The sequence below is a fragment of the Chiloscyllium plagiosum genome, chromosome 40 (genome assembly GCF_004010195.1).
Source record: "Chiloscyllium plagiosum isolate BGI_BamShark_2017 chromosome 40, ASM401019v2, whole genome shotgun sequence".
Lineage (NCBI taxonomy): Eukaryota > Metazoa > Chordata > Chondrichthyes > Orectolobiformes > Hemiscylliidae > Chiloscyllium > Chiloscyllium plagiosum.
This window is the reverse complement of record NC_057749.1, coordinates 7193246-7218823: the sequence shown is the minus strand read 5'-3', so window position 1 is coordinate 7218823 and position 25578 is coordinate 7193246. Positions and strand designations below refer to the sequence as shown.

The following is a 25578-nucleotide window of genomic DNA, read 5'->3' as shown; positions in this document are numbered from 1 at the left end:
GTGATAGGCCGGAGTGGGGGTGGGGGCGGAGGCGGAGAGGTCAGGAAGAAGATTGCAGGTTAGGAAGGCGGTGCTGAGTTCGAGGGATTTGACTGAGACAAGCTGTGGGGAGGGGAAATGAGGAAACTGGAGAAATCTGAGTTCATCCCTTGTGGTTGGAGGGTTCCTAGTCGGAAGATGAGGCGCTCTTCCTCCAGCCGTCGTGTTGCTATGGTCTGGTGATGTGAGTTAATGTAGTCGAGAGTGTGGTGCTGGAAAGTACAGCAGGTCAGGCAGCACCACACTCTCCTGGGATGCTCCCTGATCTCATGTGCTTTTCCAGCACCACACTCTCGTCGGATGCTCCCTGATCTGCTGTGCTTTTCCAGCACCACAGTTTCCTCAGATGCTGCCTGACCTGCTGTGCTTTTCCAGCACCACACTCTCGACTCTGATCTCCAGCATCTGCAGTCCTCACTTTCTCCTGTTAATGTAATCAACCACCCGCTCCCCTCCTGATTTGGGAGGGGTTGGTGGTGAAGGAAGCCAGAGTAACAGGACCCACTCACCTCCATTTCCGACCTCAACAGAAACACAATACATTGGGCCTATGAGTAACAAACGCCAACTGATTTCATTCACCCCCATTGACTCTGATGGATAGCTGTGATGGTGCTCCTTGTGTCCCCACCAGATAATGTAAGACTTTCTGGGAAAGACTACTTCACTGCATTTCCTTCCTCATTCACTCAGATAGGAGCATCCTTTTGCTTGTGCATGCTGCCCCTTAGCAAAGGGTAAGTAAGCGTCTGGCGCTCACCATAATGTAGAATGTTTGAGACAAAGAGTGTAGATGTATTTAAGGGGAGGAGGGATAGGCAGTCAAAGGTTAAGCTGATAGACTGAAGCAAAGAGTGGCGGAAGGAGTTTTGTGTGGTTAAAGAATAAGGGTCAATATAGGGTTATTACTGCACTACAATGTAGAGCCCCTGATTAATGTTCTGGTGATGTGGGTTCGAATCACACCATGGCAGTTGGTGAAATTCGAATTCAACAAAAGTCTGGAATTTGAAAAAAAAAGCTAGCCAATTTATAACCATGTCAGCAGTGTCAATTACCATCTGGTTTTCTTAAATCCTTTAAGGAAGGAATCTGCCATCCTTACCCAGTCTGGCCCAAATGTGACTCCAGACCCACAGCAATGCGATTGGCTCTTAACTACACTCTCAAATGATCTAGAGAGGGTATCTAGTGATGGGAAACAAATGCCAGCCTTGCCAGGAATACCTATAACCCAGCAGAAGAACCAAAATAGTGTTAATATGGCAATAAGGATCACTTAGGGCAAATGGTCTAGTCCTCTGCTGTTCATTCAATGTCACTCAATGTAAATTCTCTGAAGAAAATGGACAAACTGATCATGGGTCGAGCAAAGAGTTTCAACAGGTTGACATCCAGCATTTATGGTTGCTACTTCTAATTTTTATTTGAAAGATTGTGTATCAATGGAAAGTACAGCGTAAGAATTGTTCAGAGCAGGACCAATAGGTGGAGTTAATGAGTGTTTTGCAGGTAATATTCGAGTATTATGAAGGGTCAATGAATGAATGCTTAATGGTCTACAGAAATATTGCAAGGAAAACAGTATTTTAAACTCTGCAGCAAGGTTCTGATTAAAAGTCCTGAATCCAAATATGTTTATTTAAGACAACCTTTTAATAGCTGGATATTGTTGCTGGGCTAGTTATTAAAATTAGCTGATTGCTGCGCAGTTTCTTGGCCACGACCTTTAAAACAAGTATTCCTCTTTGATATGTATTGTTATTTCGTAATGTATGATATTCTCATGCATGTCAATTTCACAGGAGATGTAATATTAAAATTGCACAGTTTTACAGAGGTGCAGCTCTGACAACTGCTCACATTATAGTCCTCCTTTAATTACAGAGTCAAAATACTTCTGCATTCCTATTTCACCGAGATCTAACACTTACTTACATTTGTTTTACAGAAGTTTAATGCTCCTTTACATACATTGTAATCCTGCTGCTTTAAGTGCAGTGTAAAGCTCCCGGATATATTCTGAGATGCATATTTTAAATGTTGGTACAGACAATTAGTTTGTCTCTTTCTAATTCTCCCTGGGGTCTCTCCAATGACATTGAACCGCAATCACCTGTGTAACAGCCTCATCCGTTTTTGCTGCAATTCATTCCGTTTCACCTTTATGTGGCATTTCTCACATACCACTTGGGCAGGTGAATATGGAAAACATTTGAACTCATTTCACTGGAGAAGGTCAGGAGGGAAAACTTCTCCGAGGAAGGAACAAGTTTCCCTCACATCTGGCAAAGCACAAATACAGAAGTCTGGGACAAGAATGCGCTAATTTCTAAAAGAGAGTCGGAGCGATCAGCCTCCTGTTTACACCTCCAAAGCTTTAGAGCATCTTGAAATTCAATTTTCAATTTTTAATCTTTGTAGAAAGGTTTATGGTCGTTGGACGGTGCATGTTAAAAAATACTGACAATGTTCTCTCGTCTAAAGGCCAATTCTTTTGACAGGTTTCTTCTAAATGGCATCAAGAGCAATCCTTTGTACTGTCTCAGAGTTATTGTCATGTCTAAGGAGAGTATGACGAGAGCAGAGCATGTCATGGCTGTTAATATGCATTCTTTTTTCAGAGAAATAATTCTGGTACAGAGTTAAATAGGCCCCTGTGCTTTTCAGAACCACAGTAATTCTCCTGTCCACAAAAATGTCTCTGAGCTTCCAGTCGCATGTCCCTTCAGCACAACACCGTGTTCCCAGGCCAACCTTTCTGCCTCGGGCTTGCTGCAGCAAAGCTGGAAGCACAGCATCTCATTTTCCACTTGGGGACCCTGCAGCCTTCAGGACCCAATATCAAGTTCAATAATTTTAGGGCCCATGCACTTTCTTCCTTCTCCTTTACCAACCCTCACACCCAGGTCCTGTCATCACAAGGGGCTGCTACTACAACCAACCCATTGTCAACCACCAATGGTCCCCATTAGCAGCTATTAATTCTTCCACGATAACCTTTACCCATTCCTTTGCCTGTCCAACTGTTCAGTCTCTCTGGGTTGCATCTCCACCCATCATTTACTGCTTTCCCCACCCCCACCCCAGCACATCTTCACAGATACCAACCAACCTTTAACGGTTACAACCAGTTCTGAAGAAGGGTGACTGTACCCGAAACGTTAACTCTGCTTTCTCTCTGCGGATTCTGCCAGACCTGCTGAGTTTCTCCTGCACTTTCTGTTTTTGTCATTGATTCTCCTATGTCTATTCTTAAGTTTCCTGTTTTACAGAGATGTAGTACAATTATGTACACCAGAGACATACTTCTGTTTTTGCAGATAAATAGATGGAATTTTAATCCCCTTGTATAGGCTGGTTTGAGTCGAGTGGGATGTTTAAAAACTTGAATCCCAACCCCACCCCAAGCTGTTGAGAACAGGCAGCTGAGGTCTCCCATAGAGTGAGATAAGCAAAGGAATATCATACATTACGAAATAACAATAGATAACTTAATTCCTTCAAGTTTAAATTAAGGAAGACTTTGATATTAACTACAGTAGGTTTGACGCGTTTCTTCAACACGAATTGGCTTTAAAGTGATTGAAGAATTTAGGCCATTATTTGTAGAACATGAACTTTCCTTACCTGTATTGGCTAGAACGCGATTCCGGTCTCGTTAATTTAAACGGTGCTGCTATTACACAATATTCTGACCACGCGGGATCGCATGGGAACAAAACTATTGCGTTATATGCGCACAGACTGTATTACCTTATTTCTTTATTTTTCTACTTATTCTATGAGGGAATGCTTTAACTCTGTTTGCCTTATCACTTTGTACCTAAGCTTTTTTACATAGATACATTTGTATCTAAGATGGCACTATGCATGGTGACATTGTACACATTTCACTGTACGCCTGCATTTCTGTATTTGAGTACATGCAACAGGGAATCGGTTTAGCTCAGTTGGCTGGATTGTTGGTATGCAGCGCACTATGATACCAACAGATGGAAATGTGTTGCTGGAAAAGCGCAGCAGGTCAGGCAGCATCTAGGGAACAGGAGAATCGACGTTTCGGGCATTACCCCTTCTTCAGGAATGAGGACAGTTTGTCCAGCAGGCTGCCTGCTGGACAAACTGTCCTCATTCCTGAAGAAGGGCTAATGCCCGAAACGTCGATTCTCCTGTTCCCTAGATGCTGCCTGACCTGCTGCGCTTTTCCAGCAACACATTTCCATCTCTGATCTCCAGCATCTGCAGACCTCACTTTCTCCTTATGATACCAACAGCATGAGTTCAATTCCCATCACCAGTTTGAGGTTACCATGAAGGACTCTCCTTTTCAACCTCTTCCCTCGCCTGCAATCTGCTGGCCCTCAGGTTAAATCACCACCAGCTGCTTCTCTCTGAGAGAGCAGCCCCTATGGTCTGGTAAGACCATGGTGACACAACAACATGCGACAATAAAATCTAAACGTAATCACTTCTGAGTTTAACTGGGAACAGGAAACTAACGTGCTCCCAGGAAGTGGGTTATCAGTTTCAATATTGTACTGAGACTGCATGGCTCATACCTCATGACCATTTTAAATTTAAACTCGGTCAACTCAGTTTTCCAAGCATCAGGAATCTCACCAGTTAAAGGGAGGCAAAGATCCAGGAGGTAAATGGTTTAGCCAATCAGAGCCAAGCATACCTGCTTCATCTACCTCCTCTGATTCATGTATCAATCCCCTGACCTCCAGACTTCTGATCTACTCTGACCTTGGTTTCACCAGTGTTTCCTGGCTCCAATTCCCTATTGATCTCTACTCCAGTCTTTATTGCCTTCCTCAGTCTTTTCTGCTTCACAATCCCAGCCTGGTACTGAAGTCCTGAGAAGTCAATCAACTTCTCGATCAACTGCGGTTGACTACTGCCAAGAAACGGAAGAAAAATGTTTTATTAAAATTGGCAGAAGTATCAAGCTTCAGAGAGCATGTTTTTCTTTTCACTCAAACCAAATTCCCCACCACCTTTTCCCACGTTAATAATCACTCTATAATGCTTATATACTTTGAACACAACATCATGTATGTATTATGAACATACTACTTTACAGAGATGTAATGCTCAGGTGTGCTGTATATGTGTAATATATGTATATAATATATATCCTTTATTCTTTTCGTTATGATCTTAATTTTTCATTTTGTACTCATCAGGACAGATGCAAGAGTGCCAAATTTCAAAGGGAACAATAGCTTATACTGCACAGTGACCTATCCTCTGCAAGCACAAAGAACAAGTCCTACCATTGTGCTTTTTTTTTTAATTATAATTTGGAATAAGAGTTCCTGGTACATCCTCCATGGCAAAATCTCAAACAAACAATGTTGACTTGCCAACCAATCAGCAGCCTGTTCTCAGGAAGCATATGTTGTTGCTTCCTTTGAAATTTGGCATTCTTGCACCTGTCCTGATGAGTGCAGGATGAAAACCTTTGATAGTGCATCTCTCTTTTCAGCAGTACACAAGCTCTGTGTTAACAAGCAATGATCGCAACTTTATTTCTTGTAGCTCATGACACACTAGCCAGTGGATCTAATTTTTCTTCATTACCAAAAGCATCTACTTCTAATAACTTCCCTCAGATCTTATTTTAACAATGATGCTCATAAAGAAACTAAACAAAATATTCTGCGAGTTCTGTAGCTGCCAGTGTTCCTTGCAGAAGCTCTGTAACTTTTGTCACTGTTCGGAAATGATGCACTGCAGGGGCCAGAAGTGCTGTGGCTCAGCGAAACCCAATTAAAGTTACAGTATCCAATTTGCTGATGATCTACTTGTTAATTTCAGGTCAATTTCATCAGCACAAAATCAAATAAGTAGTAATCTCTGTGTATTGATACTGGAAGCAACACGATGATTGAGTTGATTGCTACAACGAGATGGAATAATTACTGGCATTCAAATGAGACCAGTGCAGCAGTTTTTTTTCCACTAAAGGTGTTTTTAATCTCCTAAAGATTGATAACTTTCTGAAGCCCTGCATTAAAATGCATCAATGTCACTCCCTAGTGACCTGGTTAGTGAATGGGGTTCCTATTGTGGGCATTGCCCAGGAGGTTTCTGAGTTGGTGAGAAGGTTGGACTGAGCACAAAATGGAATTAAGGCAACGAGGAAAGGAAAAGTTATGGGATTAATTGTACTTTCAAATCTCCACATTTAACTTCTAAAAGTTCAATAGCCACTTAAAAATACTGGCCTCGTAATCTCAGAGGATTGCAACATTGCATTCGAGACAAGGAAATTAAATCTCACCAGGTAGACTGATGGTTTTAGGTTTACTTAATAAATTTCAAATAAAGTATTAGTTTCATTTGACTGTGAGACTATAGTATTGCCATAAAAATCCATCTGGTTCACTGATGATCTTCAGGGAAGTAAATGTACTGTCCTTACCCAGTCTGGTCTACATATGGTTCCAGATCCATAGAAACAGGATTGACCCTTAACTGCTTCCAAAACAGCTGAAAAAGCCCCTCGGCTGTGTTAGCCTGCTTTCTTTCTCGAAATATGTAGACCACATGGTTCATCAGGGTGATTCATCACCACCTTTTCAAAGGGAATTAAGATGATGACCTTGCCAGTGACATTCACATCGGTAGAACACTGTCTCCTACAGCTATCTTGACAGTGGTTTCTCATACCTTTGACCCTATAAGGACTCCCTTCCATATTCACAGTTATTTTGTCTCTCAAGTATCTCTTGTGATGGTGTGACTTTCCACAGTAGTGTTCCTGAGGTGACTTCTTTTATTCCTCAACCACAATGATTAATAGGGCTCTTGACTGTGTCTGTTACATTTCCAATATTTTTGTGTTCTTCCCTCCTTCTTTCTCAAGTAACCACAATAGAATTCCCTTTATCCATACCTTCCATACCACCAGTCTCTGTAATCATCAAGTCATAGAGTCATACAGCACGGAAACAGACCCTTCGGTCCAACCAGTCCATGCCGAACATAATCCCAAACTAAACTAGTCCCAGCTGCCTGCTCCTGGCCCATATCCCTCCAACCCTTTCCTATTCATATACTTATCCAAATGTCTTTTAAACATTGTAATCATGCCCACATTCACCACTTCCTCAGGAAGTTCTTTCCATATGCAAACCACCCTCTGTGTAAAAAAAATGCCCCTCAGTCTCTCTTCTCTCCGCCCTCTAGTCTTGATATTCTGCATCATAGGGAAAGGACAGCTACCATTAACTCTACCTCTATCCTTCATTACTTTATAAGCTTCTTTAAGGTCACTTCTCAACGTCCTATGTTCCAGCGCAAAAAGCCCTAGCCTACCCAGCCTTTCTTTATAACTCAAAGTTTTCCATATTCACCATCCTGGTGAATCTCTTCTGAACCCTCTCCAGCTTAATCATTCTCTGCCAATTCTGTTGCCTTCAGACACTGCCAAACGCATCTTCACCCTGCTGCCTGTCGGGATTCAAAAGGAGCCATGCCCTCCACAACACTTGAGTTGCTAGTCAGCCAACCACAACTACTCTCTACTCCATGGCATCTTTCCATGCAGATGCAGGTAGAGTACCACCTCCTAAACCAAGACCCCAAACATTCCTTCAAAGTGAAACAAGTACTTGTACTTTCAATCTTGTCTTGCTGTATTCACAATGTGTTCTACTTTTCACTGGGGACATCAACTGGGTGACTGCAGAACGCCTCCTCTTTATCTGCAAGAATGATACCAACTCTTCAGTCTTTTGCCATTTTAATTCACCATCTTCCTTTTGTGTTAAAATATAATGTCTTTTCCTGCTGCAGAGTTCCAGTGAAGTGCAATAAAACCTTAAGGGACAGCATCTCATCTTGCAACTAAGCATTTTATACCTTTAAGGACTCAATATTCAGTTCAACAGCTTCAACTCATGAACTCCGAGCTCCATTTTGAATCTTTTCCTTAGATGTCAGTTTATATCGCGACCTCACTCATTTGTTTTCAGTTGTGGTTGTCGTTGACTGTCTAGCAACCCAAATGTTGAGTCAACACCTCTGCTGGATCCAGGTTTCATTTCTTTATGATAGTCATTACTACCAAATGTACTGCTGGCTTACCTTCACTACAACACTGACTACACTGGATGTTCCTAATGACTGGGGAGTCCAGAACCAGGGGTTACAGTCTAAGGATACAAGGGTAATCTAAGATTGAGATGAGGAGAAATGTTTTCCCACAGAGAGTGGGGATCCTGTAGAAATCCCTTTAGCAGAAAGCACTGAGGTCAAAACATTGAATGTTTTCAAGAAGTTAGATATAATTATTAGGGCTAACAGGACCAGGATGCTTTGGACCAAAAGGAATAGCAGAGCAAGCTTGATAGACTGGAAAGTCTATTCCTGCTCCTACTTTCAATGTTTCAATGACTGCAGTTCAAAAGTATTTCATTAATTACAATGTACATTGGGGTGCTGAACAGTTGGGAAGAGCACAGTACAAAGGAGGATTTTTCTGTGTAACGTTCATCGATTCTCCATTCGCAACCTCAGGATTTTCCAAGGCTCGTTGCAGTTCAAGAATTATCTTTTGAAGTAGAATCATAGATTCCCTACAGTGTGGAAACAGGCCCTTCAATCCAACAAGTCCACTGTGACACTCTGACGAGTAACTCACCCAGACCCATTCCCCTAAATTTAATCCCTGACTAATGCACACAACCCTGAACACTGGGCAATTTAACATGGCCAATTCACCTAACCTGCACGTTTTTGGACTGTGGGAGGAAACTGGAGAAAACCCACACAGACACGGGGAGAATGAGCAAACTCTACACAGACACTCGCCTAAGGGTGGAATTGAACCCAGGTCTCTGGCGATGTGAGGCAGTAGTGCTAACCACTTAGCCACCATGCCATCCCAATCATGGCTACACTGTGGGAATCATGACAGGAATTTGCTACCAGCCAACACCCATAGACTGAAATATTTTAATGACTAGATAATCTCTTTCTGTGATGTCGATAGATGGATCGGTGTTGGCCCAGACACCAGGGAGAATTCTACTCTCTGGACTTTTATATGCACCCTGAGAGGGAAAAATGGAGTTTAATGTCTGACTTGAAATGTAGCAACTCTAAATAGTGCAGCACTCAGTCAGTACTAAACCAGAAGTGTCAGCCTTGTGAAGAACTGGGCTATCAAAAAGCTACATGACATGTAGTCAATTTAAAGCACTGAGTAATGGAGCTGCCTGTATTTGAGGGAGAGCAGACATGGATCTTAATCACCACAGTATTATAAATTAATGTGATGTGCTCATTATGCTAATTACGTGGTGCCTCAAAAAGAAATTGTTTGCCAACTACAAAGTAAGATGGTTCATTTCTGGGTCATCACTGTGAACTGTCTGAAATATGACTAGCAATGTCATAATACAAGTTTGATGATAGGAAAGGGGAGTGAACGTGTCATTTTACAGAGCCTTTCCTAAATTGTGCTGTCTTCTCCCGATTCTCGTGTGTTGTAGGTTTTTATATCTTAAATTATGCATTTGGATTATAGCAGAAGTGTAAAATACCATGTGCTTGGGAGATGTTTCTTTCCTGCAGTGATCTCTTGCCCCTTTGTGTCCTTGATCTCAGAAATGCCAGATGCACCAGGTAGGAAATGAGTTCTCCGCATAGATTCGGATAACTTCCTCCCATCCACTCCCATCAAAGAACCACTGGTTAAATGTTCTCCTTCACACCTGTACTTTATTCAAGATGCTTAACCCAGTTGGTAAGACTCTCACGAATCAAGCTTCTCTTGACCATAGATATGTCACCGTTGCTTAAGTGTCGTTGAATCCAAATCCTGCCATGATCCTATGGAATGGCACAGCAGGAGCGATGGGCCGAATGGCCTACCACTGTTCCCATTTCGTATGGCCTTATGAACAGGGAAGAGTGAGGATGCCGTGAGTTGAGGCTGTAAGGGGAGAGGAGCAGCGCACATGGGCCGAACCAGCTAACATAAATTTCGGGTGATGCTGAGAGAGGGAACAGAGGACGAGCTCTGGCATTGATTTTGGTAACACTTTTGAGCTCTCCCAAACAACCAAATGTCTGTGCAATTTTGTGACAAAGTGGTTGTAGGGACAGGTGTAATGTCAATCTCACCAAGGCTGTTCTGCAAGTGAAATGTAATTACTGAGTGCCGTGTAGTGAATCTCTAGGCTTCAAATGTTCTAATCACAATCTGCTAAAAACTCAAAACAAAGTACCTTGGCGTCCAATTTTACTGTGTTACCAGACATTTCCAAGCCACTGCAGAGTAGGAAGTGTAACCAAAGCACAATGAAGGAAGGTTTGCTGCCAAAATGTAACAATTGCATCAAATTGCTGTAGTCGTGGGTGCGTTCCCCGAGCTGGGAGGTTGATTTGCAGACCTTCCCCCTGTCTGGGTGACATCTTCAGGGCTTTGGAGCCTCCTGTGAAGCGCTGCTGTACTGTGTCTTCTGGAATTCATTTGGTTCCGGTTGCTGCTTCCAGTTGTTTGTTGTAGTGGCCGGTATATTGGGTCCAGGTCGATGTGTTTGTTGGTCGAGTCTGTGGATGTGTCCCATGCTTCTAAAAACTCGCTGGCTATCCTCTGTTTTGCTGGTCCTATGATCATTAGACATCAATCTGTTAGTGGAATCAGCTATGCGTGGGGTCTCACCATAACAGCAATTTCCCTGCGTTTGAACCATATAGCCAACAATTTGAGTGGGAAAGATGCTCCATTGTGTATATTTGCAAGTCTTGACTGAATATCCAGATTTCATCAAAATCTGAAAAGAATGTACGAGGCAACGCCATCTTCAAGATGAAAAGGGGTACTGTCTCTCTCTCTCACTCTGTCGGAAGAGTTAGTAAGACTAATCCCATTCTCTTTTGTCGTGAAATAAGCAAGCTGGGGTTGCTGGGGCTTTTGCACCACAAATAAGGAAGGAAGTGAGATGAAGGGTCATTTGGAAAGCCAACCAGGCCAAAGCTAGACACTGTCTCTTCTTTCAGTGTCAGCGGCTGTGCTGAATTTATTATGATGTATAACTCATTCTCTCTGATCAAAGAAACCATTTATCACCCTCACCTGACCCCGTTTAATAACCAAGGATGTGAAAGTAAGTCTTGGGCATTTTCTTCATGTTCAAGCCCTGAACAAGTCGACAAGGGATGAAGCAGGCCGTGATTGAATTTCACGGTTTTTAGCTCTTTCGCAGTGACTGTTTTCTTACTTCCTGTCTGTGCCAGAACAAAATCGAGAAGGGGACGAGCTCAGAAAATTGCCAATCCAATTGATAGTCCACGTAGTATGAACGTACAACTTAAAGGTCATTTTTAAAAATTGTTACAATTGAAAATACAGCGCAACCCCTTCAATAAATAAATGTTTCACTTCCCGGATTAAGAAGTTGTCAGAGAGCGTGATGTGAATAACTCCATTGTGAATATTGTCCCACCTTGATACATTCCCCCGAATTGAATAGTTTCCCTAGTAATATCTCAAATGTTAATTGCATGTTACAACGTCAGATTATGTTGATGGCCTCTATTATTTCAATGTTTATGCATATGTCACCTGTCTCCGCATCTTGTTGTAAACAAGTCATTTTCACTTAATTGAGTTCTGCTATAAAACGGCGGACTAAAAGGGAAACCAAGTTATGAGCTTTTTTTTTTTGGATCCTCAAATCGTTAATTTCTCTTGAACAATTGGAGGGTGGGGAACATCTAAACAAGTCGGTGTCTCCATCCTGCAAAGGAAATAAAACCTTTGTACTCGTAACGACTGAATTCTCGTCATCTCCTGGAATCCAGGCATAATTCTGGCTTTAAACCAAAATGATTAGAAATGATACTTTATGAACCCCACCCCATGTAGCTTGATGAGTCTTGTTTGCTTAAAAAGGCCCGAGCTTTAACGAAACAAACGTTTGGCAAATTATTATCTGGCATTCATCCACAGGCGAAGCTATTTGTATTTGAATAAGGCGTTGCTTGTCCGACTGGTTAGCAACAACAGTGAGGTACGAGTGTTCGAGAATTCCCTTTTCTGCTTGGTAATGAATATTATTCCTCTTTTAAATGATGTGTGATTCACCTTATCAAAGGGATGTAAGTTATCCCTTGGACGCGTGCTTATCATTAAAACTATGTGTCAGCTTTTGGCGTCTTTCAGGTCACAGCCGTGCCTTTTGAGTCAGAGCTTTATGGCCTCAAGCTATGAGGCAGAGGGTTAAGATGGTTGCCACTCCTCAACTATTGCAGGGTGGGAAACATCTTGGGAATGTTGCAGCCTCATCCTTGAAAGGAAACTAGAAACCTTCACATAGGGACAGAAAAAAAAAACCAAAGGTGCTGGAAATCTGAGGAGCAGCGAAATCAACGTTTCGGGCAAGTTAGATCTGGGATAAGGTGGGGGAAGGGGAAATGGGGAAACTGGTGAAACCCACATTGATCCAGTGTGGTTGGAGGGTCCCAAGGTGGAAGATGAGGTGTTCTTCCTCCAGGCGTCGGGTGGTTAGGGTTTGATGGTGGAGGAGGCCCAGGGCATGCATGTCCTTGGCGGAGTGAGAGGGGCAGTTAAAGTGTTCAGCCACGGTGTGGTGGGGTTGTTTAGTGCATGTGTCCCAGAGATGTTCTCTGAAACGTTCTGCAAGTTGGTTTCGTGTCTCCCCAATGGAGAGCTCCATTTGAAGTGAACAAGACAAGTTAGGCCAATGCCTGTCAATTTTAAAGGTCTTTTCCTGTAGGTTTGCACTCAGAGTTTGCTCTGAGGGAGTGCAACATTGCCAGATGTGCTGCCTTTGGGGTAAGACATTAAGCCAAAGACTCAAGTAGCTGCCCTCTTAGGCAGTTGTGAAAGATCCCAAGGCATTATTTTGAAGATCAAAGGAGATCTGCAATATTTCTCTCCCACATTGATGGAACAGATGATCTGGTCATTATTGTACTTCTATTTATGGGAGTTTGCAGCATGACTTTTTGGCTTTCATACATTACAACCAAATAATTTAATTGGGATGTTGGGATGGCTAGAGATCATGAGGGACAGTCAATAAATGCAAATCTTTCTTACTTATGAAACTTAAGGGAAAAGTATATTTCCCACATCAGTGAGATTGTAGTTGTTGAGCTATATGTACAAACACAAAACACACACACAAAGAGAATGAGTAAACGAAAACAGAAACTGTTGGAAAACCTCATCAGGTCTGGCAGCATCTGTGGAGACAGAACAAGAGTTAATGTTTCAGGTCCAGTGACCCTTCTTCAGAACACGGGACCCCAAAACGTTAACTCTGCTTTCTCTCTGCACAGATGTTGCCAGGCCTGCTGAGATTTTGCAGCTATTTCTGTTTTTGTTTGTGGGGAATAACAGAAGGCCACTCAGCCCTTGCTGCAACATAAGAAAGTCCAACTGGTGGCAGAAATGTGCAGGTGTAGCGATGTGATAGGTGGTTTAATAATTGACAAATTTGAGGGAGATGACACCATAAAGCAAGATGAATAGTATCTTCCATTGAAGAGTGAGAAACATCGAAAACAAATTTAATCTAGAGAGATGATTCGGTTAATTGAATGCAAAAGATTAAGCTCCCTTTCCAACATTGCAAAGACCAATTTTATTTTTTTTCCTAATGAAATTCTGTCGAATTGAGAAGAAGAAAGAAGCAGAAAACTTTTTTTTTCCATTTGACTGTCAGCACGGGCTGGAGCTAAGCAATAGTTCAGGCAGCATTGTAAAGGGTGATGATGCATCATAATGCAAAATAAAAAGTTGTTGGAAAATCTCAGCAGGTCTGACAGCATCTGTGTAGAGAAATCAGAGTTAACATTTCAGATCCAGTGACCCTTCCTCAGAACTTCCTCATGATGCTGTGGGTTGAGCCTTCTTTTGATGTGATTTGATTTGATTTATTACTGCCCCGTACCAAGGTAGAGTGAAAAGTTTTGTTTTGATTGTGCATTAGGATCATGGAATAGAGTGAGGAATATAATGGATGGCTGCAGAGAAAGTGCACAAAGAGCAGGATCAACATTAAATATAAAATTTGAGAGGTCCATTCAGAAGTCTAAAAACAGCAGGGAAAAAGCTGCTGGAACTGAAGGCTGGATATTAGGCATTTCATCAAATTTTGGAAAAATGCAGAGTGGGTGAAGAGAAAGTTAGGACTCTACACCAACTGCTGAAAGAGGACGGATTAAAGGACTAGCAAATGATGCACACAGATGAAGAGGGACACCAGTTCAACTGGGACAGACCAAAGACACACACGGGAATTCCTAGAGGCCTGGCATTCAAACTGGAACTCCATTAACAAATATATAGATTTAGACCATTTACCAACCTCTCAGAACCAGAACTAGAAATGATATCACCCACCAGAACAAAGCAAGACACATAAATAGCAAGTGGGACAGAGCACCAATGCTTCACTGGAGGCTCACTGATGATGTTACCTGACATGGGTGATGCAATGTCTGAGAACACACCCACCTGCTCAGCGAGCAAGCCGACAACCTGATATACTCAAAAATAGTTAAAAGATGAGAACAAGAAAATCTTAACCTGATCAACTTCCAGATATCTCAATGAACTTCTCAGCTAAAGAAATACTTTAGTAGTTGACTCCACTGTGGTCATAGAAGATACATGGAAGACAATATACCTACTGCAAGCTTGCAAAACAACAATGTGATAATGACCTTGTTTGGGTAACATTGTAAGGGAGTAACAATTGGATAGAAAAATAAAATAAAGAAGTGTCACAAGACTCAAAATGTTAGCTCTGCTTTCTCTCCACAGATGCGACCAGGCCTGCTGGGTTTCTCCAGCAATTTCTATTTTTGTTTTAAATATTGGATTTTTTTTTCTAGTTTATGCGATGTGAGCATCATTAGCTAGGCTAGCATTTATTGTCCATCCTTAAATGATGGAGGGTAGTTAAGAGTCAATGACATTGCTGTGGATTTGTAGCCAGGCCAGGTATGGACAGACAGATGATTTCTTCCAATAAGGACTTGGTGAGCCAGATGGGTTTATGGTAACATGCCTTGAGGCTAGGTCTTTATTCCAGCTTCTTGAAACTACTGAATTCAAGTTTCTCCATCTTCCATGTTCGGATTTGAACCCATACCCCTTAAGTTGGGGTTCTGGATGAGCCAGATCAAAGACGTTCCCACCACACCACTGCCTCCTACAGTGTGGCTGTAAATGGAAGGTTGTGGGTATTAAATGATAATATGATGAAATGCTTTCATAACATTTCTTCCTTCCCCGCAATAAAATATGTGTTGATTAACACTTTTTTTTTTGAATCCATGAAGGTTGTTGCAATTTTAATATCAGACCTGGCAATAGTCCCAGATAGGGAGGGTCCAATTCTACATCTTTATCAGTGTACACATCCCCGAAGGACAAAGTGGAGGACTCTCCTTTGTTCAGTTTGTGCATCCAAATGAATGTTTGGAACTAGACGGTATTAATATTCCAGAGAAATGATCAGGTTGAAGGTGACTGCAAGTGTAAGCATTCACTCGGTAGGTGGCTCTCTCACCAACAGATCTTATTGAATCAAGATAAAAGTCTAGGTCCTACATCAGGACCATCTGGTTACAGAATGTGGGGTTGTAATGCGGTCAAACAAGTTGATTTTAACTAAGACTGCTGGAGAAACGCGACAGGTCTGGCAACATCTGTGAAGAGAGAGAAACAGAGTTGTCAATTCATCGAGACTTACAGCACAGAAACAGGCCCTTCGGCCCAACTCATCCATGCCAGACAGGTTTCTAAACTGAACTCGTCCCATTTGCCTGCATTTGGGCCATATTCCTCAAAACTTTTCCTATCTGTTTACCTTTCCAAATGCCTTTCAAATGTCGTAATTGCACCTGTTATGGACTAGGCCAAACGCCCCACCCTCCACCATAAAATATATTAAGAAGGTAGCCTAGACCCTAACGCTTCTTATTTTAAGGGGAGATGTGGGAGAGTGCCACTACTGAGTGAATGCTGAGACTTGCAGTCACCTGATCATTTCTCCAGAATATTAATACGGTAGAGTTCAGGACGTTTATTTGGGTACACAAGCTGAACAAAGGAGAATCCCCAGCTTTGTCCTTTGGGACTGTTCCTAGTGTGATGCAACTGGTCAAACCACTCGGCTTTAAGCAAAACAGAATTTATTTAAACACGACAGTCGGAACACAAACAAAAGAAAGCGAAAATTTAGAATAACTTAACCATTGGAAAACTTAACAGTAACTATTACTCATTAAGTGTTCCAAGACTGACATCCCATAAACACACCACTTGGCAAAAAGATAAATTCAAACACAGATTCTTACAGGTGGGAGGGAACATCATCCAGAGAGAGATTTCAGAGAAATTCTGAAGAATCCTTTACTGAAGCTTCTCTTCTGAACTCTCACATCTTGTGACTGCTACAACTACAAAAAAACTAGCAAGCCTGAACTTTCCACTCCCCTTCCATTGTTAAATTGCTTTTAAAAAACCCAAAGGCCTCTTAAACTTAGACTCCTTGGCCTTTTAACCTCTCTTATAAAAAAGAACAAACTAACATTTTTAAAATGACAGTGTCATCTCATACCAGCCCCCACCTCTTCTCCTGTGAGCTTGTTCCAGAGATACATCATCCTCTGCATGAAAATGTTGCACCTTAGATCCCTTTTAAATCTTTCCCCTCTCAATTTAAACCTATGCCATCTAGTTTTGGTCCCCCCACCCTGGGAAAAGGTCCTGCGCCATTCACCTTATCAGTTCCTCTCATGATTGTATAAATATCCACAAGGTCACCCCTCAGAATTTTGGATCCAGTATGATTTCTTCAGAACTGAAAGGTGTTGAGAATTTTCTTTTTAATTTTGACAGAGGCAGAGGCCGAGTGCGAAAGTCAAAGTGAAACAAAAACTGAAAGAACTTTGGACGCTGGAAATCAGAAACAAAAGCAGGCATTGCTGGAAAACTCAGCAGGTCTGGCAGCATCCATGAAGAGAGATCAGAATTAACATTTTGGGACCATTGACCCTTCCTGAGGGTCACTCGACCCGAAACGTTAATTCTGATTTCTCTCCACAGATGCTGCCTGACCTGCTGAGCTTTTCCAGCAATGTCTGCTTTTGTTTCAAAAGATAAAAGGGTTGTTCATGGCGATGGAAGAGAAAAATATGTTAAAATGAATGTGAATTAAGATGTGCAAGAGAAGGAATGGGTCCTCTTAACTGAGAGCAAAGTAAACGGGACACAAGTAAGACTATGCTGGAGGCAGGGAACATAAGAAACATTGAGGTAAAAACAATGACTGCAGATGCTGGAAACCAGATTCTGGATTAGTGGTGCTGGAAGAGCACAGCAATTCAGGCAGCATCCGAGGACAGGCAAAATCAACGTTTCGGGCAAAAGCCCTTCATCAGGAATGAAGGGCTTTTGCCAGACATAAGAAACATTATTGATTATTAGGGAGTTTTGAGAAGATTTGTAGCTCAGGTGGAGGTTCTGGATGTAGGTTTGCTCACTGAGCTGGAAGGTTCATTTCCAGACGTTTCGTCACCCTCCTAGGTAACATCTTCAGTGGGCCTCCGGGCAAAGCACTGTTGATAATTCCTGCTTTCTACTTATATATTTGGGTTTCTTTGGGTTGGTGATGACATTTCCTGTGGTGACATCATTTCCTGTGATGATGTCATTTCCTGTTCTTTTACTCAGGGGGTGCTAGATGGGGGTCTAACTCGATGTGTTTGTTGATAGACTCTACACGCCAGAGCTCTCCTACCACAGAAACTCAAAGTTGCTGGGTTAAACTTCAGTCCATGGCTAAAATCTGGGGTGATACTGCGTAGAATGTTATGGGAAAACTCAAAATGTTTATTCAGGTACTGTTGCCTGTTCCATTTGGAGCCATGGCACTACTGCTGTGGAACTGAGAATTCTTCTGATATTTTGGCCAACCTGGGTGTCAAAGCCAATATCAGCAAGGACAGAAAAAGGCTAAACAGGTTGCTACTCCACTCACTGGAGTTCAGAAAAATGAGAGGTGATCTCATTAAAACATATTGGATTCTGAAAGGGCTTGACAGGGTCAATGCTGAGATGTTTCCCCTCAAGGGAAAGTTTAGGACTAGAGGGCACAGCCGCAGGATAAAGAGATTCCAATTTAAAACTGAGATAAGGAGGAATTTCTTTTCCTGAGTATTGAGAGTCTTTGGAACTGTTTGCCACAGAGAGCTGTGGGGACAGAGTCCTTGTGTCTATTTAAGGCTGAGATGATTGATTCTCAATCAGATGGATAATCAAGGGTTAAATGAAAAGGACAAGCAAGTGAATGTGATGAGGGTTGCATCAGCCAGGGTCCTCTTGAATGGCATACCAGACTTGAGGAGCTGAAAGGTCTATGCATGTTCCTATTTGTAATTATCTTATCATTTAAAATTGAGTGGGTGTTCAGACCAGGTTTGCTTGCAATGGGTTAGGTGGCTGGCACATTTGCCAACATGACAGTGCCTGCCACACTTGAGGATAACTTTGTGAAATGTTCGGAGACTTTCCTGAGGACTTTGGTTGTAAATGTAAGCAGTTCCTTCAATTCAACAAGTGCAAGCTTACTCTGGAACAGGATTGCAAACTGTGCGTCAGGAGTCTAACAAGGGCTCCTGAAGTCTAACTTCCCTGCAACTTCAAGGTAGTTGGCTCAGCATATGAAATACTTTGGGCTGACCCAGCAACCGTGATGTGTGAGGTGAATAAATAGCTGAGAGTCAGTTACCCAGCTAGTAACTTAATCTACGAATTGAGGCGACCTCATAAACAGAGAGAGCAAAGCTATAAATATCATTTCAAATCCCCATGACTCGGTTGCCACCTTTAACCCTCTCCCAAGTGCCATCGCTCAGTCTGAATATATATGTATAATCGAGTTCGTGTGCACATGGAGTTGAAAGTTCAAATGTTGGCTCCTTTGTTGAATGTTCCGAGGCTTTGCTGCTGTCCCAGTAAACTCACTACAGTGATAAATGACTTTAAACATAGGCAGTTTTTTTTTCCTGCAGACACAGTACATGGATAAATGACTCTTGTGCAAGACTGCCACATTGTTTTACAATATTATTAATGAAAGCTTATCAGGAACAATCTGCAGGATGTTGTCAAAAGAAGGGGCAATGCCGAGTGAGAGGCAATCAGGCTTTCAGATTGTGGTACATGTCCGTCTCGTCCTTCTCAATTTTATTTCACACACTAAATAGGCTGTTGTTTGTCAGTTTGAGAAGGAAAACTCACAGTGAAACTTCGTCTGAATGAAATGTAAAATAATGACAGACTGGAGAAAAAAAAACAAGGCTAGTGCATCTATGGAATAAGATGTTGGTAAAGATAAGTCGCCAACGTCCTGTCGGACCATAGAGCTGCTCTCTTGTTAGAGAGAGATGACTGATGGTGATTTAACCTGTGGGTCAGCACACCTCAGGTGAGGGGAGAGGTTGAAAAAGAGAGCCCTTCATTGTAACTTCAGCTGGTATGGGAATTGAACCCAGAGCAATAGCTGGATCACTTGATTAATAGTCTAGTGATAAAGCCACTAGGCTATCATAACAGTCTCAAATCTACTCCATCATATCAGTAATGGAGTCATACAGCACGGAATCCTTTGGTCCAACCAGTCCATGCAGAGCATAATCCCATTCTAATCTAGTCCCACCTGCCTGCGCTTGGTCCATATCCCTCCAAACATTTCTTATTCATGTGCTTATCCAAATGTCTTTTAAGCATTATAACTGTACCCGCATCTACCACTTCCTCTGGAAGTTCATTCCACACATGAACCAGCCTCTATGTAAAAAAAGGCCCTACATGTCTTTTGCAAATATTTCTCCTCTCACCTTAAAAATATGCCCCCTCACCTTGAAATGCCCCAACCCTAGGGAAAAGACATGTACCATTCACCTTATCTATGCTTCTCGTAATTTTGTAAACCTCTGAGGTACCTCTTAACCTTCTAGGCTCCAGTGAAAAAAAGCCCCAACCTCTTCTTATAGCACAAGCCCTGCATTCCCAGCAACGAGCTGGTAAAGCTGTTCTGAGCCCTCTCCAGCTTAATGAAATCTTTCTGGTAATAAAATCCTTCCTATATCGGAGAATCCATTGTATAATAGAGAGATGTTTCATGAGGATATCACTCTCCATCTTTGGCCGTGTATCAACATCAACCTTACTTTTAGGAAAGAGCTTTCATTGTGCTCGACTGTGAATAACAAAAGCAATGTGGTGATGCATTTTGCATTTAAGTCCTTAAGAGTCTTGCAGCACAGAATTAGAAAGCACAGGGTAAAAGGAAAGTACTATGGATGCTGGAGATCTAGAAATTTTGCAAAAAGCAGGAAGTGCTGTAGAAACTCAGCTGGTCTGGCAACATGTGTAGAGAGAGAAACAGACTTAACCTTTGAAGTTGAATATGTCTCTTCTTCATTAACATGTTGTATCACTCTTCAGTTATGAAGAAGATTTATATTAAGTTCATAATATTTTTTCCTCTCTCGTCAGATTCTAGTAAAGGAATTATTGAAGAATTGCTGGGGAATTAAAGTGATTTGGTTTTAACTCAGCCGATATTACATAAAATCTCTACATTGTCAGAGCAGACGATTTGGCTCATCAGGTCTACATCAACCCCTCAAAGAACATCGCACCCAGACCCACACTATCCCTGTAACCGTGTATTTCTCACGGCTAATCCACCTAGGCTGCACGTCCCCAACACAAAATAGCAATTTAGCACAGTGAATCCAGCTGAGCTGCGTATCTTTAGGCTGTGGGTAGAAACTAGAGTACCCAGAGAAAACCAACACAGACACAAGGAGAATGTGCAAACTCCTACAGACAGATGCCCAAGGGTGGAATCAAACCTGCGTCCCTGACGCTTTGAGGCAGCAGTGCTAATGACCGAACCTCCATGCAGTCCATACTGGTCTGGAACTTGCTGCCTGAAAAGTAGTATCAAGACAGAAAGCCTCAGTGAACTTAATAAGTACTTTGATAGGCATTTGCAGTGCTCTAACATCGAGGATTGTCAAACAAAAGCTGGACAGTGCAGTTCAGGATATTGCTTTTTCCATAGAATCCATATACAGTACAACCTCGTTTATCCGAACATCAATTATCCAAATTTCGGATTATCTGAACAAAATCTTAAAGTCCCATAATTAGGCCACTCAGTACAGAGGAATCTCAATTATCTGGCATTTGATTACCTGAATATCGGATTATCCGGCAAGATTGCAAGGTCCCGATGCTTGGTTAAACTATGTTATCTGGCATTTGATTATCCGGAATTCAATTAACCCTATGAAATATTCCCCACCCACATCCTTCAGATAATCGCGGTTCATTTCTATTCAGTTATCGGTTAAATGGCATTATGGTGTGCATTGCCAGATAACCGAGAAATGTTCGATAACCAGCACTCTAATTACCTCTTGTTTACAATTGGATCAATTATCTGAACAAAATACTCCCCACTTGTCTCATTCAGATAATCGAGGTTCTACTGTCGTGTGAAATAAGGCCGTTTGGTCCAACAAGTGCGTACTGATCCACCGAAGTACCACCCAGAACCATCTCCCTTTCTTTTCTCTATGCCCCTGCATTTCCCATGGTTAACACCCTTGTTTTTACCTAGCACCGTCTCATTGGGCCAAATGATCTTCTCCTGTGTTGTGACCCGACTTTGTTTCTCCTATGTTTTGTGTATTGCATTCTACAATGTCCCTCTCCTCATGAAGCTCGAGGTGCTCCACCTTACCACCTAACCAGCCACAGGTCCCCCAACAATATTAAAATGCATTGCATGTGCCTCAATCTTATAAAATTTGTGAGTTCATCGCTGTTGGGAGTATTTGCTCAGTGTTTGAAGGGGAGGGGTGGAATTGCCTGAATATAACGATCATATTATTTTATATTTTTGTGCAAGAAAATAAAGCAATTTCCCAGAGCACTAGCACAAGAAATAATTAGACCGAAATAGCTTTTTAATGTTTTAGGCAGGAGATGGCCATAATTGTATTGCTGTTATTGAGGATCGTGTGAGTGCCCTGACAAAACCCAAGGCAACATGCCCTCAAATATCCACGGCATTTGTTGCCAAATGAAAGGAGAATTTTAAAAAATTTAAAAATTATAATGATGGATGAAGAAGAGAGGAAAAAAATGTACTTTACCTATTTTTGTTTAATAACGGGCACGATTCCTTTGGATGCAAAACTGAGTGTATGTTCTACCGTTGAGGATGCTTCCTCGCCTCCCTTTACGAGTTGGCATGTTGCAATCTTAGAGCAAGGAGAAAGAGATTTTAATAAGTAATAGGAGGTACATCCAAATACAAATATACTGTCTCATATTAATTCGTAGTTAGTTAGGCTATTCATGGATTTCACTTTGTAAAAATAATTTGCTGTCTTTAAAAATTAATCATTAATCTCATCCACTGCACTAAATGGTGGGTAAAGGAGCGCAAAGTTTGTCATTAACCGTGAAGGCCTTGTTTTGCAAACGTGGTTCTCCATCTACGGTTGACCAAGCACATGGAAATTATGAGCTCAAAAAGAACTGTTGGCTCATTGATCATGCCCTCTCCTCCTTATCTGGGCAAGGTAGGGTAACGTTGTGCTGTGAGGTAAAGTCACCATAGTCCCAGAGGTTTGCTCACTGTCATTAGAGAGAGAGAGATGTCTGGTGGTGAGTTTAACCTGAGTTTTAACACCACAAGTGGATTCTGGGTAATCCAAGATGGAGGACAAGAAAAAGTTCTGGCTGGAACAGGCTGCTCCTGTTTGGGGGTATTTTAGGTGTTGGAGGTGATTTCCTCGAATTCCAGGTGCAGCAATTGCTGTTTTATATGATGTTGCAATTACTTTGGAACTTTGGAGAAAAAAAAGTCAGAACAATAGCACTTTTAAAAGGGAGACAGACAGACAAAGGCAGTAAGCACATGGTCTGTAAGAGAGAGAGAGAGAGAGAGAGAAAAAGAAACCCACACTGCTAACTGACACAGCAGTGAATCTGCGCAGTTACTGCCTTTGCTGTTTGAATTTATGTTTTGCTGGATATCGGAGTGTGTCCAGGAAAACGTAAACAACGAAATTCACAACTGATCTCGGTGGAACCTGTTTGGGAGAGGTCACAGCACAGAAACAGATAAATAAATAGTTTTAAGTATTGCCTTACTGTAACTCTACAATAGTGAGTAGAATGGGTTCTTTCTTGATTATTTGTTTTTATCGGGATCTGTCTCTTGATTAAATTTTAAAAATATAAGCCATACATATTAAGCTAGCCTGGAGCAGTGTTTTGTAGAGCAATAAGACGGTGTTATTTTCTGCATCTGTAATTTGGAAGGAGCAAAATGGCCTTTAGTCGAGTGAAATGCTCTTCTTGTCATATGTAGGAGTTTTGGGAGAGTTTAAGGGTTACTGAGGATTATATCCGCAATAAATGTTGTTGGTTGCGAATCCTGTCATATTGAATGGATCAGTTGGAGCGACAGTTAGAGGCAATGAGGAATTTACATGAGCAAGAGTGTGTGATAGATGGCAGTTTTAGGAAGGGAGTAAAGTTGCAGATACAGTCAGGTAGATGAGTTAACTCCAAGAAAGGTAGGAGAGGTAGGTGGGTAGTACAGGAAGGTGAAAGTGAGAACTGCAGATGCTGGAGATTAGAGTTGAGAGTGTGATGCTGAAAAAGCACAGCAGGTCAGGCAGCATCCAAGGAGAAAGAAAATCGATATTTTGGGCAAAAGCCCTTCATCAGGAATGAGGCTGGGAGCCTCGGGGGTAGAGAGATAAATGGGAGGGGGTGGGGCTGTGGGGGAGAGTGCACTAGGTCAATGGAGGTGCAGGTAACGGTGATAAGTCAGAGGGGAAGGTGGAGCGGTTAGGTGGGAAGGAAGATGGACAGGTGGGACAGGTCATGAGGGTGGTGCTGAGCTGGAAGATTGGAACTAGGGTAAGGTGGGGGGAGGGGAAATGAGGAAACTGCTGAAATCCACATTGACGCCATGGTGTTGGAGAGTCCCATGGTGGAAGATGAATCGTTCTTCCTCCAGGCGTCGGGTGGGAAGGGAGCGGCGATGGAGGTGGCCCAGGAACTGCATGTCCTCGGCACAACGGGAAGGGGAGTTGAAGTGTTTGGCCACGGGGCAGTGGGGTTGGTTGGTGTGGGTGTCCCGGAGATGTTCTCTGAAGTGCTCTGCGAGTAGGCGTCCCGTCTCCCCAATGTAGAGGAGACCGCATCGGGAACAACAGATGCAGTAAATGACATGTGTGCAAGTGCAGGTAAAACTCTGATGGATGTGGAAGGCTCCTCTGGGGCCTTGGATGGAGGTGAGGGGAGAGGTGTGAGTGCAGGTTTTGCAATTCCTGCGGTGGCAGGGGAAGGTGCCAGGAGGAGATGGTGAGTTATTGGGGGGTGTGGACCTGACCAGGTAGTCCCGGAGGGAACGATCTTTACGGAAAGCGGATTGGGGTGGGGAGGGAAATATATCTCTGGTGGTGGGGTCCGTTTGTAGGTGATGGTGGAGGATGATGCAATGCATACGGAGGTTGGTGGGTGTAAGGTGAGGACCGGAGGGGGTTCTGTTCTTGTTGCGGGTGGAGGGGTGGGGTTTGAGGGCGGAGGTGCGGGAAGTGGATGAGATGCACTGGAGGGCATCATCAACATGGGAGGGGGAATTGTGGCCTTTAAAGAAGGAGGTCATCTAACATGTTCTGTAGTGGAACTGGTCCTACTGAGAGCAGATGCGGCAGGTAGCACTGGTGTCTTCTGTGGCTATCCGTATTCCAAACAAGTCTGCTGTTTTGGAAAATGTTGGGGGTGATGGACTTTCAGGGGAATGTAGCACGAACAGCCAAGTTTCTGGTATCAAGACTGGGTGTAATGAAATGAGGGGTACGTCGGGTTCCAAGCGATCGGGGACTCTCTACTCAGGGGCACAAACAGACGTTTCTGCAGCCAGCAGTGAAAAATCGGAATGGTGTGTTGCCTCCTTGGTGCCAGGATCAAGGATGTCTCAGAGAGGGTACAAAATGTTCTCAAAGGGGAAAGGGACCAGCAGGAGGTCATTGTACACATTGGTACCAATGACATAGGAAGGGAAAACGATGAGATTCTGAAGGGAGAATGTAGAAATTTAGACAGGAATGTAAAAAGGAGGTCCTTGAGGGTAGTAATACCTGGATTACTCCAGGTACCACGAGCTAGTGAGGGTAGGAATAGGAGGATAGAGCAGATGAATGCGTGGCTGAGGAGTTGTTATATGGGAGAAGGATACACATTTTTGGATCATTGAAATCTCTTGGGTAGAAGTGACCTGAAGAAGAAGGATGGATTGCTCCTGAATTGGAGGGGACTAATATACTGGCAGGGAGATTTGCTAGAGCTGCTCAGGAGGATTTAAACTAGTAAGGAGGGGAGGTGGGACCCAGGGAGATACTGCGAAAAGAAATCAGTCTGAGACTGGTACA

At 42.6% G+C, this 25578-nt stretch overlaps 1 protein-coding gene and 1 long non-coding RNA gene across 14 annotated transcripts in view; one reads left to right on the top strand and one right to left on the bottom strand.

Annotated features, from left to right (window-relative positions):
* The window catches only part of celf6 (CUGBP Elav-like family member 6), an 859092-nt gene that overhangs the window by 333678 nt on the left and 499836 nt on the right, over positions 1–25578 (top strand). The window lies entirely within an intron of this gene.
* The window catches only part of LOC122542477, a 41478-nt gene continuing 30886 nt past the window's right edge, over positions 14987–25578 (bottom strand). Inside the window, exons 2-4 of one of the 2 annotated variants that reach the window (XR_006309812.1) lie at positions 22279–22386; positions 20968–21045; positions 14987–15747 (exon numbers count right to left, since the gene is read on the bottom strand). This is a non-coding gene — a long non-coding RNA (uncharacterized LOC122542477). The remainder of the gene's footprint in view (positions 15748–20967; positions 21046–22278; positions 22387–25578) is intronic. The other variant, XR_006309811.1, reaches the window with a different exon arrangement.